This window comes from Tamandua tetradactyla, chromosome 7, assembly GCF_023851605.1.
Source record: "Tamandua tetradactyla isolate mTamTet1 chromosome 7, mTamTet1.pri, whole genome shotgun sequence".
In the NCBI taxonomy this organism is placed as follows: Eukaryota; Metazoa; Chordata; class Mammalia; order Pilosa; family Myrmecophagidae; genus Tamandua; species Tamandua tetradactyla.
The window spans coordinates 166,135,661-166,143,929 of record NC_135333.1 but is presented as its reverse complement, the minus strand read 5'-3'; the positions used below and the strand labels follow the sequence as shown (position 1 = coordinate 166,143,929).

Genomic DNA, 8,269 nt, shown 5'->3' with positions numbered 1-8,269 from the left:
TATAAATGCTTGTAAGATAAAGACTGAGGTCTTTGATGTGGAATTCAAGGCTTGTGAGGAAGAACGGGACTATATATAAAGGAGGTTGTGTTACTGTTTTTTGAACTGTTCCACGAAACTGGATTAAGTGATCCAGAAGGAACCTTGCATTTAATTGTATTCTGTTTTTGCAAAGCTGCTGCTAACCAGTTCATTACCACTTGTTGCTGCTGGAAAAAAAAAAAAAAAACAAAGCTAAGCTGCTAATATGTTTTACTGATTTCATTGTTGATTAACAGCAGCAGCATAAATCCCAGGAGTCTCAAAGCAGTTCCAATCACTGAGGAAAGCAATGGCTAAACTACTAGAAAGATGGGAAATGGTGTGTTAGGTTTAATAACAAGTTAATAAAAGGAAAGAATCAGCAGATGGCCACATCTTCTCCCTGTCATTCATATACTACTTCAACCCATATCTTTCCTGTCCTTATGAATTTAATCTGAGTATAGTTCAGCTTGTGTGTACAAAAGGGGTCAAAAGCAGCCATAGGAAGCATCATCCCCCAAACATGTGGATTACAATTCTAAAAGAGTTTCTTCACAAAGCTCAGCACCTCTTTAATTGGGGGGGTGGGATGGGAGGAGGAAGGTTGAAAAACCTGATAGGAAAAAAAATATTTTTATAGCTGCCTAGGGAGTAGATCTTAATCCTTCAACATAGACAGATACCCTCATCCTCAGGAGGCCATTAGAATGAAAACCAAACTGAGTCCATTACTCATTCCCTCTGCGGCTCTTCTTGTGGCTTTTCTTAGACCTTTCAGGGGACTTTGAGTGGCTCCTGTGTCTGTGACTACGATGATGACCTGGGGACTTGGAGCGAGATCTGTGCCTTCGATCTCGGGACCTGCTGCGGTGACGTCTTGGACTCTTGCTCCTATGCCTTTCTTGTCGAGGGGAAGGGCTCCTCCTTTTGGGAGACCGACTCCGCCTTATGGGCGACCGGCTTCTGCTCCTCCTGTAGCGCAGTGTGGGAGAACGACGGGGCTTGTCCAAGTCTCGGTAGTTCCTCCGGCGGTGATCAGGTGATGGTACTCTCTCCAACTTCTCATCCTCCTCTTCCTCCTCTTCACTTGACTCCACATCATCCATGTCCTCCTCTAGGGCACTAACCCGAGGCTCCAGTTGCTCAGCTTCCTCTAGCACATAGCGTTTCTGTAGCCGGGGCAGAATGATATCACAGACTCTCTCACTGTGCAGTAGCTCATCAATAAACTCATCCACAAGCATCAGTTCAAACTCCCCATTGCGGTTCTGGCTCTTGATTTTCCGGTAGTCATTGTACAGAGGCTCCAAATACTTGTAGCAATCAATTGCAGTGCCTGTCAGCCTCATGTAAAGCGCCCCCAACATGCGAACATACTTGAAATCTTCATTTTTGATAAACTCTACAATTATAACCTTCTCAGGTTGAATCTGTAGCATCTTCAAGGTCAAACACAGAAAGGGAGTTGGCTTTATGTTGCCTCCATAGACGCCACCTACAAACCTTAACTCCATGGCTTTATCGACTACAAGTTCAGCCGTAAGTCCAAAGCACTCCTCTTTCCAGTACTTGGACTCATAGATTCGAGTCCGAATGATCTTCTCCACCAGATACTGAGGGTTGGTGCCGTGGATGCTATGTGCATCTTTCACGGTACGGTTCGCCATTTTAGAAGACCGTCCGCGCTGTTTCCGTCGAGTCCTTTAATGCGTCACATCCAGGTTTAAAAAAAACTCGAGAAGGTCGGAGAAAGGGGGAGGAAATCTAACTGCTTAGACAACCAACTTGACGCCGGAAACAGTGCTGTGTCAGGAACCTCCTTCCGCAAGCCGCATTGCTGCCCCAATCAATCATGGCGGAAGCACGTTTCCTTCACATTTATTTTTAATTAAAAAAAAGTAAGAAATTCAGTTTTAAGACTATTTCGTATGGAGATCTCCCTTGATCCATAGGCATGAAGATCAACTTCAGCAATAAAATTATCTTGAGGGAAGAGGAGCGTTTCACAATGTAGAGGTGCTGAGCTGGCTTCATTCCTCAGATTTTGATATAGGACCGTTCTTGAGGGTTCAGTTATTTAATTTAATTTTTACTACACTAACCCTCATAAAATGGACAAGCAGTTTAAGAAGACTCCTTCAAAGAAATCACAAATGGAAAACAAGACTAATAATGCAAGCATATGTAAATAAAAAGAAAATGGCAGAAAATAATTCTGCTACTCCAAAATGAGGTGGGCACAACAATTTTAAAAGCAAGACAGAACAATGATGGTCAAATCATATCTCACAAGAAGTTAGTTCCTCCCATTCCAATTCAAATCAAAATTATTAAAGTTACTTAAAATAAGGATTTATATCGACTATCATTGACAATGAACCTGGACCTCAATGCATTGTCTTGAAATAATTGTTAATTATATTAGCATATATAGAGAATTTATAAACAAACAAATAAACAAAATTGAATGTGTCCTCAATTTTTTAATGATTTTGGTGAGCAATAAAAAAAAAATTGGAAACCTATGCTTCAAGGAAGATGCCTCTGACCTCTGTGCTGAATTCCTACAGCATTTGTGGAATATTCCACCTAATTATGCTTTAATTAGTCTCCTGCACTAATCTTTAGGTGTTTCAATTTATGGTTTCATATTCCCAATAAATTCACAAACTTCCCAGGAGCAAGCAGTTATCCCATGCAACCTGATACCCACTAAAAATATCTGTTAACACCTTGTAGGCATGTTTGTGCCCACCATGGATGTCCACTTTCCTTCTGGTCTGGAATTCTAGATTCTCCCTCCTTAAGCGAAGACCAAGGTTGGAAGGTGGGGAGAGGGAGGAGACAAAAAATTGAAAACTCAAAAGAATCTGGAAGGTTTTCTCTGATTCCCCAAAGAGCAGAAGTGAAAATCAAATCTATCACAAAATATCACTTTGTTTCTAATTTCATAATTCAATGATTCCTCTCTGAAATAAAGAGGAAGCATCTGAGGTGTGAGAGATGGAGAAATTCTGGAAACTGTCTCTTAGACAAAGCAACAACCTCAGGTTCCGTAATGTGTTTCAGCCACTCCTTCCTCCTTTTTTCCTTCCTTCTTCCATCCTTCCCCTTCTTTTATTTCTTTTGCATCTATCAAGGATCACTTATATTGTTTGTACTGATTTGGGTACTGTAGGAGATTTAAAGGAACTATAAGGTATTCCTGTAAGGAACTTGCCACCTTAAATTCTTTGACAACAGAGGCAAGGGCAAGATGGTGGCATAGGGAGGTGTAGAATTTAGTTTGTCTTCTAGAGCAGCTAGTTCATAGCCAGGAACTGTCTGGAACAACTATTTGGGGGACATCCATGACCAGACACACAGTATACCTAGAATGGGTAGGAGGACTGAGATCATTCCCTTCAGTTCTGCCATTGGTTTTTTTGGTTTTTTTCTTTTTTCAAGCTTTTAAGTTCTTCTTTATGACTGCCCAAGGACATCTGAAATTCCACACACAAAAGAGCAGATAGGGAAAAGAATGAAAAATATGAGCAGGGTCTCATATTGAATGACAGTGTGAAGCAGATGAATATACATGTTTTGGGTGTCCCAGAAGGAAAAGGTAAGGGAACAGGGGAAGAAAAAATAATGGAAGAAACAATTACTGAAAATTTCACAACCGTTATGAAAGACATAAAATTACAGAAGTGCAGCGTACCCCAAACAGAATAGATTCAAAGTACAGCATACCCCGAATAGAATAGATCTGAATAGATCTAATCCAAGACACTTACTAAATCAGATTGTCAAATGGCAAAGGCAAAGAGAGAATTCTGAAAGCAGCAAAAGAAAAGTAATGCATCACATATAAGAGAAACTTGATAAGACTATGTGTGGATTTCTCAGCATACACCATGGAGGTGAGAAGGCAGTGATATGATATATTTAAAATACTGAAAGAGAAAAACTGCCAGCCAAGAATTCTATATCCAGCAAAACTGTCCTTCAAAAATGAGGAAGAGTTTAAAATATTTTCAGACAATCAGACACTGAGAGAGTTTGTGAACAGGAGACCTGCTCTACAAGAAATACTACTACAGGGAGCACTAAGGTAGATAGGAAAAGACAGGAAAGAGATGTCCGGAGAAGAATGTAGAAATGAAGACTATTAGTAAGGGTGAAAAGAGAGAAAATAAGATGTGATATATCAGAATAAAGTCAGGATGCATGCAACAATGTGGGTAAGACTTGAGGACATTATATTGAGTGAAATCAGCCAGAAACAAAAGGACAAATACTATATGGTCTCACTAGTCTGAACTAACATTAATGAGCAAACTTTTAAAGCTGAGAACACACTTTACCAGGGAATAGAAAGAGGGTAGAGAATAGGCATTGGATGCTGAAGAAGGGCAAAATATTTAACAGGACTGATTGTAAAGATCCAGAAATGGATAGCACAATACTATCTGATGGTAGCACAATATTGTAAATACACTGAATGAAGCTGAGTGTGAGTATGGTTGAGGGAGAAGGCTGGGGACATGTATGACACCAGAAGAAAAAATAGAAGGGAAAGCCTGGGACTATAAAACTTACTGAAGCCTGGAGTGAACAATGATGGTGATTAATGTACAAATATAAGAATGTTTGTACAGGAGGGAGAACAATGCACTGAATGCCAACAGTGCAAGGTGTTGAAAATGTGTCAAGATATATATATGGAAAAAATACGAGTGCAAACTAGGGTCTATAGTTAACAGTAACCTTGTAATATGCTTCCATTAAATACAACAAAGGCAATATACCAAAGCTAAAGGTCAATAAGAGGGGGATATAAGGGAGGAGCATGGGATTCTTGGTGGTGGTGTTTCTCCTTTTTATTTATTTTTTAATCTTCACTTTTTCCCTCTTCTTTCTTTGTAGAAGAAATGAAAATATCCTCATAAAGATCGTGGTGGTGAAGGCATAACTATGTGATTATACCAGCAAACTTTGATTGTTTATTTAGGATGATCCTACAAAAGTTGCACATACTGTTTACTTTTCAGAAGCCTAAAACCTTCATATGGTTCCTAGGCCAGATAAGTCCTGAAATTCAGAGGTGCCAGCATGTCCAAGAATATGAACCCATTCCATCCGCTATCCCATATTGTCTATATCCCTTTTCAACATGAAAAGAAACTGGAATGGGCATAACTCAAATAGTCCTAAAGATTCGGAGAAGGATCGAAGGAGAAGAAGAAGGACTTATAAGAGAGAAGTTAGGATTTAACAAATGACTATGACTATGGAATCATTATACTGATATTTCTTTTTACTCTCCAGTGTCTTGGAGCAGCTAGAAGGAAAAGCCTGAAATTGTGGAACTATACCCCATACCAAACTTTGAAATCTGTTCTAAAACTACTTATTAAAATGAAATTTATTGTTTCAAAAATAAACTTTGAAATTTATTGTTTTTTGTATATATTTTACATTTCACAATAAAAAATTTAAATAAATAAAAAATAAACCGAAAGATACAAGTGCTGAAGAAAATGTGGAGAGGGAAGTACAGTGGTGCAGCCCCTCTGAAGGATTGTGTGGTGGTTTCATAGGAGGCTAAGTTTAGGGTTGCCATATGGTCCTGCAACACCATTATTAGGCATATACTTGGGAGAACTGAAAGCAGGGACAGGAATGGACATTTGCACACTAGTATTTATGGCTGCAGTATTCAGGATTTGAACGGATAGAGGCGGCCTAAGGGTACAGTGACTGATGAATGGAAGGGCAAACTGGTGTATGCATACATACAATGGTATATTGAGCGGCTGCAAGAAGAAATGAAGTTGTGAGGCATGCATCTATGTGAATGAACCTTGCAGAAAGTATGTTGAGTGAGATAAGACAGAAACAAAAAGACAGACATTATAATACCTCATGAAAATGGACTAACTATAACGTGCAGACAAATTGAATTTGAGAGCACAGCCTATCGGGGCAAAGTTTATTGTAAAGGTTCCTAGCTTTTAAACTCCTACAGCAGTCACATCTATTCCTGAGTTGAAATGGTTATTTCTAAATTCTGAGATGCTGAGCTCTTTGTGTATAACCTGGTCATTCCCTGGAACTTTGGGTATTTGTGTGACATCTGAAAGTCAAGAGCTAGAGTTCTGCAGTTCTGAAGGTATACATTACCCCATACAGCAATTGTTAAAGACGCTGAAAAAGAGATCAGACTTCAGTTAGAGATATAGAGATATGAATGAAGCTGTTCTGAGTAGGATTAAGGTAAATCAGACTAAAGAGTAAAAAATGATAATTGGCTATGTTTTAGAACTTCAGCTTCTGTGTGAGACCGAAGGAAGAGATGTTTATTTGGTGCAAATTTTATATTTTCTTAGCACACTATCTAATGTAACTTATATGGTCAGTTTATTCAAACACCATAATTACATGGAAAGAATAAGGAGTGAGATCTTCTCAGTTTGTATTGGTTGGTGGGATGCCCTGATACATCCCAGAGTAATCTTGGCAGAAGATAAATTTTTTAAAAAAAAGTATTTGCAAAGTTCCCTTAAGAGACTGGGGAAAATTGTGGAAATATTAAACGTACCTACCTAAGGTATACTATATTCTCAAAAGCACTGGGGACTACCAATTTAATAGGCCAAGCCCTCAACCTTGGGGTTTGCCCTTATGAAAATTATTCCTGCAAAGTAGAAGCTAAGCCTACTTATAATTGTGCCTAGGAGTCACCCCCAGAGAACCTCTTTTGTTGCTCAGATGTGGCCTCTCTCTCTCTAAGCCAACTCTGCAGGTAAAGTCAATGCCCTTCTCCTCACCCCTACATGGACCACGACTCCCAGGGGTGAGCCTGCCTCTGGCATCGTGGGATTAAGAAAGCTTTCTTGACCGAAAAGGGGAAGAGAAATGAAACAAAATAAAGCTTCGGTGGCTGAGAGATTTCAAATAGAGTTGAGAGGTCATTCTGGAGGTTATTCTTATGCATTATATAGATATCCTTTTTTCAGTGTTTTGGTGAATTGGAGTAGGACATACCTGAAACTGTTGAACTGTAGACCAGGAGTCTTGATTCTTGAAGATGACTATATAACCATATAGTGTTTATGGTGTGACCACATGATTGTGAAAACCTTGTGGCTGACACACTGTTTATCCAGTGTATGGACAGATGAGTAAGAAAATAAAGACAGAAATAAATAAATAATAAGGGGGTAGAGGGCATGGGAAATTTTGGGGTGTTCTTTTTTACTTTTACTTTCATTTTTATTCTTATTTTTATTGTTTTTGGAGTAATGAAAATATTCAAAAATCACATGTGATGATGAATGCACAGTTGTATGATGACACTGTGAACCACTGATTATATATTTGGATGATTATATGGTATGTGAATATAACTCAATAACATTGCATTTGAAAACTCTTTGGGAGCAGAGAGGAAGGTGAAGAAACAAGTATGAACTAACCAGAAGGACAAGAAATATATATCCCTGAAAAACCTGCATTCGGACAAATCAAGGACCAAAAGAGAAAGGAGAAATACATTGGGAAAATTATTATGGAGAAAATATTTATGAACAGGCCCTTGTGAGTTAAGAGAAGCCGGTTAGGAGGGCCTCCAGTATCTTGACTGGGCTAAGTGAAGCATGGAGGGGACTGTGTGTCTGCGGGAAAGGAAGCTGATTCTGGCTGGGGAAGTGGGATGTGCCAGGGGCCGGCTTGAGAGGAGGTAGAGGCCAGGTCAAGGCGGTATGCAGAAAGGCATGGCTCAGCTGGAGATATACTGAGACACATCGCTGGGAAAAGGCAATGAGAATGAGCCACACGTTTGCTCCACTCATATACCAAGAATACAACATGAGACAGGCCTTTTGTGGGAAGTGGCAAAATTGTAGTTAGTTCCTCAAACAGGTATTTGTAGATGAGAATGTGTAGGAGGAAAGTCCTTGAGGTTGGTCTTCACTTATGAAATCATATTTCATGAGCAACTAGCAATATCCTGCTCTGTATGCAAAACAAGAGAAGTTGGGATTAAAGCCAACTAGAATGAGACAGAAAGACTGCTTTGGAAAATGAAATCCTGTAGGCATTTGTCAAATCCCGCTCATACCTTAGGCCATCAGAAGGAAAAATACGTTAGGAGCTGAAATTTCTGAGTCAGAAAAAAAAAACATGGTATATCCAAACGTTGTAGTCAGACACACCTAGAAAAGGAATGGAAGTGACTAACAGGAAATTCAAGTATGACCTG

The 8,269-nt window shown here is 39.3% G+C and overlaps 1 pseudogene; it reads right to left on the bottom strand.

The window, feature by feature from the left end:
* Positions 1-574: 574 nt before the first annotated feature.
* Positions 575-1,748, bottom strand: LOC143642824 (pre-mRNA-splicing factor 38A pseudogene; annotated as a pseudogene).
* Between the last annotated feature and the right edge of the window lie 6,521 nt (positions 1,749-8,269).